Below are 11,185 nucleotides of genomic sequence, written 5' to 3' on the forward strand. Positions count from 1 at the left end.
ATCTCAAAACAAGGAAACCAGTTCCATGAAATGGAGGATCTCTCCCTCCCTCTCCCTCCCTCTCCTTCTCACTCTCCTCTACCCACAGCTCATGGCAACGTGGGATTCGTAACCCAGTGAGCGAGGCTGAGCATGGAACCTGCCACCTCATGGTTCCTAGTTGCATTTATTTCCACTTCTGCACCACGATGGGACCTCCCCAGCACAGTTTTTCACACGTGAAGTTTCCCGGGACGTCTCGGAGGAGGCGGACCCCAAACGTGTCTCCATGCCCTATGTGGGTGATTCCTGTGAGGTAAAATGACTTAAGGACCGGCCCACACAAAAGGGACACTCTGGCCCTCCTTTCTGGCCCCCAGACAGCAGGAGATGAAAATCTCCTCCTCGTGCAAAGGAAGATGGCAAGTGAAGATGTCCATTCCCACACCAAGGCCAACATGCTCCAGAAGTTTTGCGGGGTTTCCCGGGTTGGGAAATGGCGGGGGCTCCTTTGGCCTGACACGAGGCGAGTTTCGTGCACACATCCTCCCCCACCCCCCTCCATGCAGTCTGCGAGGGGCAGCCTGAGGGTAGGGAAATTGGGGAAAGGGGGGAAAAAAAACACTTTCCCTAAAGAGAAGCTCCAGGAAAAGTCACCACCTCTGACTTGACTGGAGAGTTTCTGCATTTGAATGAAGTGATTGAACCCAGGCCCTGAGGCCTGGATCTTCCTGATCTCCCCTCCCCCCCTTCCCGGGCGTGAGTCCAGGCGATTTGGGAAGCGAGAGGCGGCGCAGCAGGGATGGCGGCCGGGGGTGGGGGGTGGGGCGGGCAGCTGGGGCCGGGAGTGGGGGGGTGCGGGACTAATGAACCAGCGCCTGCCTGCATGCCTGCCTGCCTGCCTGCCTGCCTGCCTGCCTGCCTGCTTGCCTGCCTGCCTGAACGAGCCCCTCCCCTCCCCCCCCACCCCCTCCCCACACCCACCCGCCTGAGGGCAGGGATGGGGCCTGAGAGCTAAGGGAAACTTCTTTGCTAGCTACTTGTCAGGGAGTGATCCCAGCTCAAAGTCCCTTTGCTTATTTCGGAACAAGGTCTGAGTCTCAGCTAGTACAGAGTTTCTGAATGTCTCGGCACATGGACTGGCCTGCACCAAACAAGCAGACAGGAAGAAAAATGAACACACAGAAATCCAGCTGGTCTCCTTCTCCCAGAGTCTCTCTTGGAGAAATTACCTTAAGCTCAGTGACTTTGCCCCGTCTCCCTCTGGTGCAAAGCCATCCCTGGAGGAGCCAGGTCTTACATGAGCAGGGCAGGGCAGGGCAGCACCACCCAGGTGAGCTGGAGAGTGGAGAGTCAAGTTGATAGATACCCCAAATGTGGCTGGCCAGGGGTCTGGGCTAGCATTCCGTGTGAACTCACACACCCAGGCACCTAGCACCGATTTCCCCATGTTCTTCCGACCCTGATTCTCACTCTTCTTCTGTCCCCCCCCCCCCCCCTTCCTTCGGCTTTTTGCCTTTTCTAGGGCCGCTCCTGCGGCATATGGAAGTTCCCCTGCCAGGGGTCCAATCGGAGCTGTAGCCGCTGGCCTGCACCAGACCCACAGCAACGCGGGATCTGAGCCACGTCTGCAACCTGCACCACAGCTCACGGCAATGCTGGATCCTTAACCCACTGAGCAAGGCCAGGGATGGAACCTGCAACCTCATGGTTCCTAGTCAGATTCATTAACCACTGAGCCACAATGGGAACTCTGACTCTCCCTCTTCCCTGCCTGATACCTTAAGAGCCTGATCGTTTGTGGGGAAATGAAATCCCAGCTGGCAAGAGCCACCTTATCTTCCCAGCACACGAGAAAAGAATAGGCGCAGGCTCACATCCATCTTATGTTTCTATGCCTTGCCCTGGCCCCACCGTTTCAGAAAGCTGTGTCCCTCCACCTGTCAAAAGCCAAAGCCCAGGAGTTCCCGTCGTGGAATAGTGGAAAGGAATCCAACCAGGAACCATGAGGTTGCAGGTTCGATCCCAGGCCTTCCACAGTGGGTTTAGGATCTGGTGGCATCACCTTGCGCTGCGGTGTAGGTTGCAGACGCAGCTTGGATCTGATGGTGCTTGTGACTGTGGCATACACCCCAGCAGTTGTAGGTCTGATTCGGCCCCTAGCCCGGGAACCTCCATATGATGGGGGGAGGGGGGGGGGGGAGGCTGCAGCCAAAGCCCAAGGAAGAAAGACAATCAGAATGTTGCGTGGAACTCCTGGAGACTTAACAACCACCACCAGTCATGACCATGGCTGTCAACCGACACCAGAGCCAAAGAAATGTCGGATCAAATAGGAACCTGCCACTTACACCAGTACTCACCACAATGCAGGACCACAAAAACAAAGGAACAAGAAACCAAAACTAAATAATTGCCCAGGAGCAGCAGGTGCAGGAAAAGCATGCTGACTCTCACCCCCCAGAAGCCAGAGGTAACCTATTTATCACCCCACACGCACACACCTCAGCACCACCAGCACCAGCACCCCCCCCCCCCACCCCAGGATCGAATCTGCATCCTCGTGGGTGCTCCTCAGCTTTGTTACCAATGAGCCACAATGGGATCTCCCCAATCCAGGTTTTTATGTTTCTTTTTTTTTTTTTTTTCCCCTTGCTTTCTTCGGGTGGCACTCACGGCACACGGAGGTTCCCAGGCTAGGGAATCAGAGCTTGAGCCACTGGCCTACACCACAGACACAGCAACACCAGGTCCGATCTGTGTCTGCAACCTACACCACAGTTCAGGGCAATGCCAGATCTTTCACCCACTGAGCGAGGCCAGGGATCAAACCAGCACTCTCATGGATGCTACTCAGATTCCTACCTGCTGAGTCACAATGGGAACTCCACTAAATACATAAATTTTTTCAAAGAGAGAGAGAGAGGGAGAGTGTGTGTGTGTGTGTGTGTGTGTGTGTGTGTGTGTGTGAGAGAGAGAGAGAGAGAGGTCTGGTATCACTTGGGGAAAAATAAAATTATGCTTGGAGAAAAATACCTGTCCCTAGAGATCATTCACAATGGCTTGTTCTGCCTGTTCATTTCTCTCTTTCTTCCCTTTTCTTTTTTCCTTCCTTTTCTTTTCCTTTCGCATCTGTCTGTGCCGTGTGTGTGTGTGTGTGTGTGTGTGTGTGTGTGTGTGTGTGTGTGTGTGTGTGTGTGTGTGTGTGTAGTCTTCTTTTAGGGCTTCACATGTGCCATTTTGTAGGTTCCCAGGTTAGGGGTCAATGCTAGTCGGGTTCGTTTCCACCGAGCCACAACGGGAATTCCTGCCTTGTGCTTCTTTATCTTTGCTCTGTTACTAGGTGCTAGGGATTCCTTTTTGTTAAGTCCAGTCACTTAAATAAGGGTGTTTGCAGGGTTGCCTAAAGCATCAAAAATGTATTTTCTCATTAAATATTGGAATGTGGGGAGTTCCTGTTGTGGCTCAGTGGTAACAAACCCGACTAGTATCCATGTATGCCGGTTCGACCCCTGGTTTGGGAACTTCCGTATGCCACAGTTATGGCTCTAAAAAATCCTCTCTCTCTCTCTCTCTCTCTCTCTCTCTCTCTCGATAATATACACATACACACACACATCCATACGTACATACCTATGTACACATATACATATACATTGGAATTTGGTCTGCCATCGATGAGATGCTCCCTCTTTGTGTGTTGTTCATTTTGTTTTTTGTTTTTTAGGAGTGCACCCTCGGGATATGGAAGTTCCCTGGGCTAGGGGTTGAAGAATCGGAGCTGTAGCTGCTGGCCTGCACCTCAGCCAGAGCTATGCCCTGCCAGATCACCCGATCTGAGCTGAGTGGCCACGTCTGTCACCTACACCTACCTCCCCCTGAATGAAGACGTATTTTCAATACATCTCAAGTGGAGAAAAACTTGCTAAAAATCACTTTATTTGTCATGGAAACCATATCTTCTAGCAGACATGGCACAAAAGCCAGTGTTTATGGTCATCACACCACAGACATCAGAATTCCAAGCTTCTAGGGGTTTCTTGGGGGTGGGGTGGGGTGTGTCCCCAGGGCCTGTGGAAGTTCCATGCCCACCCCTCTGCCACCACCCAGGGATCCTTCGCCCTGGGTGGGTGGGGGGAGGGAGAGGGTATCTCAGCAGAAACGATCTTATCTTACGGGGTTTATGGATGGCTAGAAGCATGTGGTTCTGTTCATCTCATGCTTGAGGTTTCGGTTTTTGCCCTCCTACCTACCCAATGGTCGGCAGATGGAATTCTTCTGGTTTTCTCTGGCCATCCCTCTCCTCGAACTCACGGGTCCAGTTTTTCTCCCACATTTGACTTTTCCGGGAGATCCACAAAAGGAAGCGCCAACCCTTGACATCCACCGACAAGAGATCACCACCCTCTGCCCCTCTTTAGCCCCTTCTCATCCTCATGCCTGCCTGCACACATCGGAGACATTTCCAAGTGCCCAGGAGGATCCTTGGACCCTGACACCTCGAAATCTTCCCTGAGCAGCAGTGCTCGGGACTCAGACCTGGGGTTTATCACGGGCTCCAACCACGACCTTTGGTTTTCCTGGGCTGGGAGATCGGTTTCATGAGATGGAACCGGCTGCGGATTCAGCTTCTGGATCTGGACTGTGAAACGTTGTACAAGACTTTTTTCAAGGCATGACTGTAGGGGAACAAAACCTTGCGGCCCGCCCCCCGCCACATCCCAGATGTCACATGAGCACGGGGAGGAATTCTGTGGAGCTGGAAACAACCATGACCCAAAAGAACACAGGAAGGAATTCCTGTCATGGCGGGGCAGAAACGAATCGGACTAGGAATCACGAGGTGGCAGGTTTGATCCCTGGCCTCGCTCAGGGGTTTAAGGATCTGGCATTTTTCCGCGAGCTGTGGCATAAGGTCTCAGATGTGGCTCGGATCCCGCCGTTGCTGTGGCTGTGGCTCAGGCTAGCAGATGCAGCTCCGATTCAACACCAAGCGTGGGCGCGCGCGCGCGCGCGGGGGGTGGGGGGGAGGCGGGGAGGGAAGCAAACCTCCTAAGAACGACGAAAGTGCAGTTAGGAAACAGAAAATGATGATCCCGGAAGTCCACTTGAATGTGGTTGGGAGACATGCGTAGGACCACACCGCCACCGTGTGAGAGACCAGTGCAAGACAGCTGAACAATACAAAGCGGGGTGGGGGGTGGGGTGCTTGGCGGGGGTTGGAGGAGGAGGAGGAGGAGGAGGAGGTGGGGGGAGACGGCGGCACTGGTGCTGGGCAAAGGTGCCTCTGGGCGAGGACTTTGGTGACCATATTCTCATGGCAGGCTTGAGAGCCCAAAAGATGACATGGTGGAGGCTGAAGTTAAGTTTGGTCAAAAGGAAAACAACCATGAGAAAAGATGCATCCACCCACACCTAGAAAAGATATCGTGCCAGGAATGGGAGCCCTGTTCCAATGGCTCTTCCTGGGATTGTGGGAAATGAATCGATAGCAAGAAGATGCTTTCACATCCATGTCTTCAATGACTCCTGTACTAAGTGCGTCGTGGTTTTGCCAGTTTGGCAGAGTTGTGGAATGTCATCCGGCAATTGCATCTCCCCTGCCCAACCAGCAAGATGGAGTTGTTCTTTTTTTTTTTTTTTTTTTTTTTTCCTGCTGCACTGCCTTTCCTGTGCCAGGGATCGAACTTGAGGCTCAGCTGTGACCTAGGCACAGCGGGAACTCCAAGATGGATTTCTTTTTCCTTCTTTTTCTTTCCTTCCTTCCTTTCTTCCTTTCTTTCTTTTCTCTCTCTCTCTTTCTTTTTCTTTTCTTTCTTTCTTTCTCTTTCCTTCCTTCCTTTCTTCCTTTCTTTCTCCTTTCTTTTTCTTTCTTTCTTTCTTTCTTTCTTTCTTTCTTTCTTTCTTTCTTTCTTTCTTTCTTTCTTTCTTTCTCTCTCTCTATCTTTCTCTTTCCTTCCTTTCTTTCTTTCTCTTTCTTTCTTTCTTTCTTTCTTTCTTTCTTTCTTTCTTTCTTTCTTTCTTTCTTTCTTTCTCTCTCTCTCTCTCTCTCTCTCTCTCTTTCTGGTTTTTTTTGGGGGGGAGCCACACCCGCAGCACATGGAGGTTCCCAGGCTAGGGGTCAATTCGGAGCCTTACCTGCCGGCCTACACCACAGGCACAGCCACGCGGGATCCGAGCCGCGTCTGTGACGGACACCACAGCTCACGGCAATGCCAGATCCTTAACCCAACAAGTGAGCCAGGGATCAAACCTGCAACCTCATGGTTCCTGGTCGGATTTGTTTCCACTACCCCAGGATGGCAATCCTGAGACTTGCAAAGTTTATTGTTTGTTTCGGGTTTTCTCCACCCCCTCTCCCTCCCGTTTCAGCTTTATGTTTTACTTTTTGGCCACACCCACGGGCAGCAAGTGGAAGTTTTTCCTGAGGCAGAGATGGAACCTGCACCACACAGGGGCAACCAGAGCCACCGCGTTGAGAAAGCAGGAGCCTTGACCCTGTTGGTCGTGGGCTTCCTTCTTCTTCTTCTTCTTCTGTTGTTGTTTTTTGGGTTTTTTTTGGGGGGGGGTTGTTTTCCTTTTTTTGTTTTGTTTTGTTTTGTTTTGGATGAGATTTCAGTTCACCCCCCCCCCCCAACACACACACACACTCATAGTGTTGCGTTGTACTTTCCCTCCATTGTGGTTGGTCAGTCATGCTGAAATCCATGTTTCTATGACCTGACCACCAGAGCATTTGCCCCAGGCAGCCATTTGTTCTCTTTGGACTTTGTCTCAGTCTATGCAGAGAGAGATTTTCATTTCCACTTTCCTAGGATCGACTGTATCCTTCTCTCCCTTCCTAAGCTTCTGGGCTTTGCTTGTCTGCTTTTGACAGACCGTCTCCGTCGGTAAGGGTGGCAGGTAAACCGACTCCTGCGTTGTCGTTCTCCGAGAGCTTGCCCGGTTTCGTTTTTGCCAGTCCCCGCCTACCCTCCCACCCTCCCTCTCTCCCTCCCTCCTCCAGCTCCGTGCAGGGAGGTGGGGTGGGGGTGGGGGAGAGAAGAGAAGGTGGAGGGGAACCTGAGATCTCTCTCGCTAGTGCCACCCTCACCGCGCCGGCTTCTCTCTGGAATTCCCAAGCCCAGGAAGGGACATGCTTGGGGGAGCGAGCGCGGCTCCTTCTAGGCAACAGCGAGAACCTCTTCCCAGCTCCTTCCCCGCCGCCGCCGCCGCCGCCGCCGCCGCCGCCGCCGCCGCCGCCCCCCTCTTTCCATCTGCTGCCATCACGCCACGCAGTGCCTTGCCAGGAGGCAGCTCCGCGAGGCAAGCTTCGCGGTCGTGCAGGACGCCTGGCGCCTCGGCCCCGGGAAGAGCTCGGGCATTTGGGTGGCCGGCGCTGTGTCGTTGTGTCGCCGCCGGCCGGCCGGCCTTCCGGATCTGTCCCGGTGACGTTGGTGGCGGTTGTCGCGTGCCATCTAGTGTCCGCTTTTATATCGTCCCTTCCCTCTGCAGCTTTGGGGACCTTCGCGAGGGATGTGACTCAGCCATCCGGCCTGAGTCAGAGTTCCGGGAGGCTGGCGACACTGGCGGCGACAGCTCCGGTGGCTCAGAGGCCTGGGAGTGTCCCTCTCTCACCGGAGATTGGGCCTGCAGGCCTGTGAGGGAGTGACTGTCACCGCGCTCCCCAGGCAGGCTCTGGGGCCGCCTGGCCGGGTCGACCAGCATCCGCTCTTGCCGCTCCGGCCCCGGGGACCGACCAGGCCTGGGCCGGGCCGCCTCCCTAGCGAGGGGAGAGGGTGTGCGGCGCCCGGGACTGCCTGTGCTCGGGTGGCCTGGCCTTGTCCCGGGTCGCCCTTTGGAGCGTGAATGACTCCCGCCTGCGGTCCCTCCAGCCTCTCATCCCCGAAGTGAGGAGCGGCCCGGGTTGTGCGCTGAGGGCGTTGGAGGGCGCGACAGGCTCGGTGGCCGGCACGCTTGTTTCCCGGTCGTCATGCCGGCATGGGCCCCTCCCCGCCTGCCCCCCGACTGATGGCTACCGCCGGCCCGTGCGGAGTCGTACTCACGAGGTCTAGACCGGCACAAGACGTGAGGGGTGGAGCGGAAAGGGTGGCTCGGGCCCCGGCGCCTTCCTTCGCGGGGTCCGTTCGTCGGAGGCGCCTCCGTGGAAACATTTTTTTTTCCAAGTCCTGATGGATCCGGAGACGGTGGACGGTACCCCGCCGGCCCCCTGCTCCCGGGTGTGGCCGGGAAGGGTGCACCTGGGCCTGAGGCGTGCCCATGTAGGGTCCCGGTCGTTGGACAAGACTTCGTTTCCCACGCTCTCATTTCCCGCCCCCCGCCCTCGGAGTGTTTCCCTGTCGGTCGGTCGATCGGTCGGGAGGTGGGGACCGGCCTGAGCTGGATGGTGTGTCCTGGATTTTGGGGGAGCCAAGTCCCCGTCTGGAGCTCCGGACAGACCGATACCTGCCCGCGTGGGCAAGCCGGGAAGGGCTTCCCCGGCTGGCCGGCCGGCTCCACCTCCTTCATGTCCCTGTCCCTTCCTTGCGGTCACGCTCCCCGGGTCGACCAGATGGCTCTGAGAGCGCTGGGTCTGGCGACTCTAGGGCAGGGCTGGGGGACAAGTGTCCGGATGGGGGTTCCGGGGATACCCCCACGTCCTGTGGGTGGGCCCCGCTGCTGGGCATGGACATTTTTCGCGGCCGAAATACGCCTTTTCTGTCACCAGGTAGATGCTGACACGATCCTCTTCAGCGCCTGTCGCTGGAGACCTTGGGCCTCTGGATGCACGTGGGGGGCTTTGGGCTTTCGGCTGCTGTCCAAGGCCTGACCCTGCCCTTTGCACCCCGCGTGGGGGCCGCTCGCCTGGGCCTGTGCGCCGGCTCTCACTTGTGCATCCAGCTGGCCCGTGCTGCGGTGTCTCCTCCGGTCTCTGGCTGACCCGAGGGCGGCAGGGCGCGTGGCCCTGTGGGGTCTTCTACCCTGTGTGCCTCCCTGCTGCGGGCACCCGGCGGCTCGGCTGGGACAACCCCACCCTGTTGGCTCCGTGCCACGTGTCAGGCGTTCTCCCTCCCGGGGTTGTCAGCCGCTGTCTCTCCCCTGAGAGAGGAAGGGGAGGAGGAGGAGGAGGAGGGGGTGCCGGTGAAGCTGAAGCAGGCCCCCGTGGTGATTGTCTTTGCTGGCCCTCCCTCCCCTCTTCTGGGCTCTTCCCTGGCTCTGCCAGGACTGATCGATGTGGTGATGTGGCGCTCTCCTGGGCTTGGGCTTAAGCCGCGCCAGATGAGGGACGGCCGCTCATGGTGAGCTGGGCCGCGCCTCTCATTCTGTCGCGGGCCCCTCGCTGCTCCTCCCCCACCTGCGGGTGGTGTGGGGGAAGGCAGGGGTGCGGCCTCCAGCCTGACCTCTGGTCTCCCGCCCTGCTGCCTTCGGGTGTCAGTCGGGGGGGGGGGGCCTGGGTCCTTTGGGACGCAGCAGGCATTCTCGCTTTGCCGCCTTGGCGTGTGCCTTGCGAGCGGTCCCTCCCCAAAGTGGGGGGGAGGCCTCCCTCGCTGCCATGCTTCGCATCCCTGCGGGTGCGTGAGCGTGCCTCCCCTGGTCCTCTGTGGTGCCCCTGGAGTACTCCGGGTTGCCTGTCAGATGCCCGAGGCCGAGCGGTGGTGTCGTTTTCCTCTCCCAGCGGTGAGTCCCCTCGGGTCCCCACTGTGGTGGTGGCGTGCCCCACGAGCAGCTTCCTAAAGCTCAGGGGAGGGGGTCGAGACGGTAAGGCAGGGGAAGCTTGTGTCCCCTCCCCGGGAGGGGCTCAGGTGGACCCCTTGTCATGGGTCTCCCTCACTGTGTGCCAGTGAGGGCAGCCCTTGGCCCTTGAGCGGCACGCCCCATGCTTCTCCCTTGACCGGGAAGGCTGCATGTGGTCGTGAGAGCGACCGCGGTGGGCCGGGAGATGTGAAGGGGGGGTCCCCGTCTGGCTTTCCGGACGTGGCACCCCTCCACCCACGTGGAAAAGTCTGAAAGGCAAGCCTGGTGGCAGCACAGACTCTTGCTCTCCCGGCTCTGACCGTGGACGCTCACATGGGCTGTGTGCTTTACCCATACCGCAGACCCCCCCCCTTCTGACTTCCCACTTTTTGGGAGTGTTCCCACTCCCGTGGGTCCCCGAAGGGGCGAACGATGGTGTGGGGGGCACGACGCGCCCTCGGTGAGAAAGCCTTCTCTAGCGATCTGAGAGGGGGGCCTTGGGGTACCTGGACCCCCCAGCCGCCGCCCCTCTGAAGTGTGCAAGGCAGTAGCTGCCGGTGCTACTTGCCACAGCGTGTGGGCAAGAGCCGCCCTCGCGCGAGGGGTGCGCTGGCCCCCGCGGTGGGGGCCAAGCGCTGCTCTTTTGCCTAATGCGGCCTGTACCTCCCCCCTCCGAGTTGGGGGAGGGTCACGCCGGGCCGGGCCGGGTTTTGGCATCCAGCGCCGGGCTGTGTGCTGCGTGGGCACGTGGTGCCCCTCCCCTTGGAAGGGGAAGTGGAGGAGGGGGATGCGCCCCGTCCCCCGGCGGCCTCTGCCCCTGCCTCCCCCGCTGCGAGCCGCCTGTCGGTTCTTCCCGCACTCGCCTGGGGTCGCAGCTGGTGGTGTGGAGGTGGTGAGCGAGCATGGTTCGGGCCGCCTCGCTCAGGAGCGTTTCCCCCAGGCGTCAGGCCCTGGAGGGTGGACTAGGTGAAGGACGGATGAGATGAGGGTGGAAAGATGGACGGATGGGTGAGATGAGGCGGACGAGCCCCCCCCCCACGTGGCAGGGGGGGGGAAGCCTTTGCACATGGGGCCCTGGTGGTGGGGCCGGGTCGTGGAGTGCTCTGGGGCGACTGAGGCCGCCTGGTGTCCCAGGTGTCATGGGACTGCCCTCGTGTGTGTGGTGGTGTGACCCCGTGCTGGTTTGCCTGGCGTGCCTGGGTCCTTTCTCCTCTCCCTGGGCAGGCACCCGCGTCCCTGCCTCACAGCCCTTGCCCCGTGTGCATTGCCGCCCTTCCCCGGTGCTGCCGGCCCTCCCCCTGCCCCGAACAGGTGACCGCCCTGCCTTGCCTGTGCCATGTCTCTCTCCCTCCCGCCCCCGTGTCAACCGGGGACCTGAAATGGCCTCACCTCGTGTGGGTGTCACCCCCTGGCCGCCGTGGCCGGGCGGGTGTCCCTGGGTGATGTGCTTCTCGGGTGTCCCCCTGTGCGCGGGGGGGTGGGGGAAGAGGGT

The sequence above is a fragment of the Sus scrofa genome, chromosome 10 (genome assembly GCF_054392235.1).
Source record: "Sus scrofa isolate SSC_HxYL_T2T_F1_AM1 chromosome 10, Sscrofa_HxYL_maternal_Yorkshire_Landrace_v2.0, whole genome shotgun sequence".
NCBI classification, from domain to species: domain Eukaryota; kingdom Metazoa; phylum Chordata; class Mammalia; order Artiodactyla; family Suidae; genus Sus; species Sus scrofa.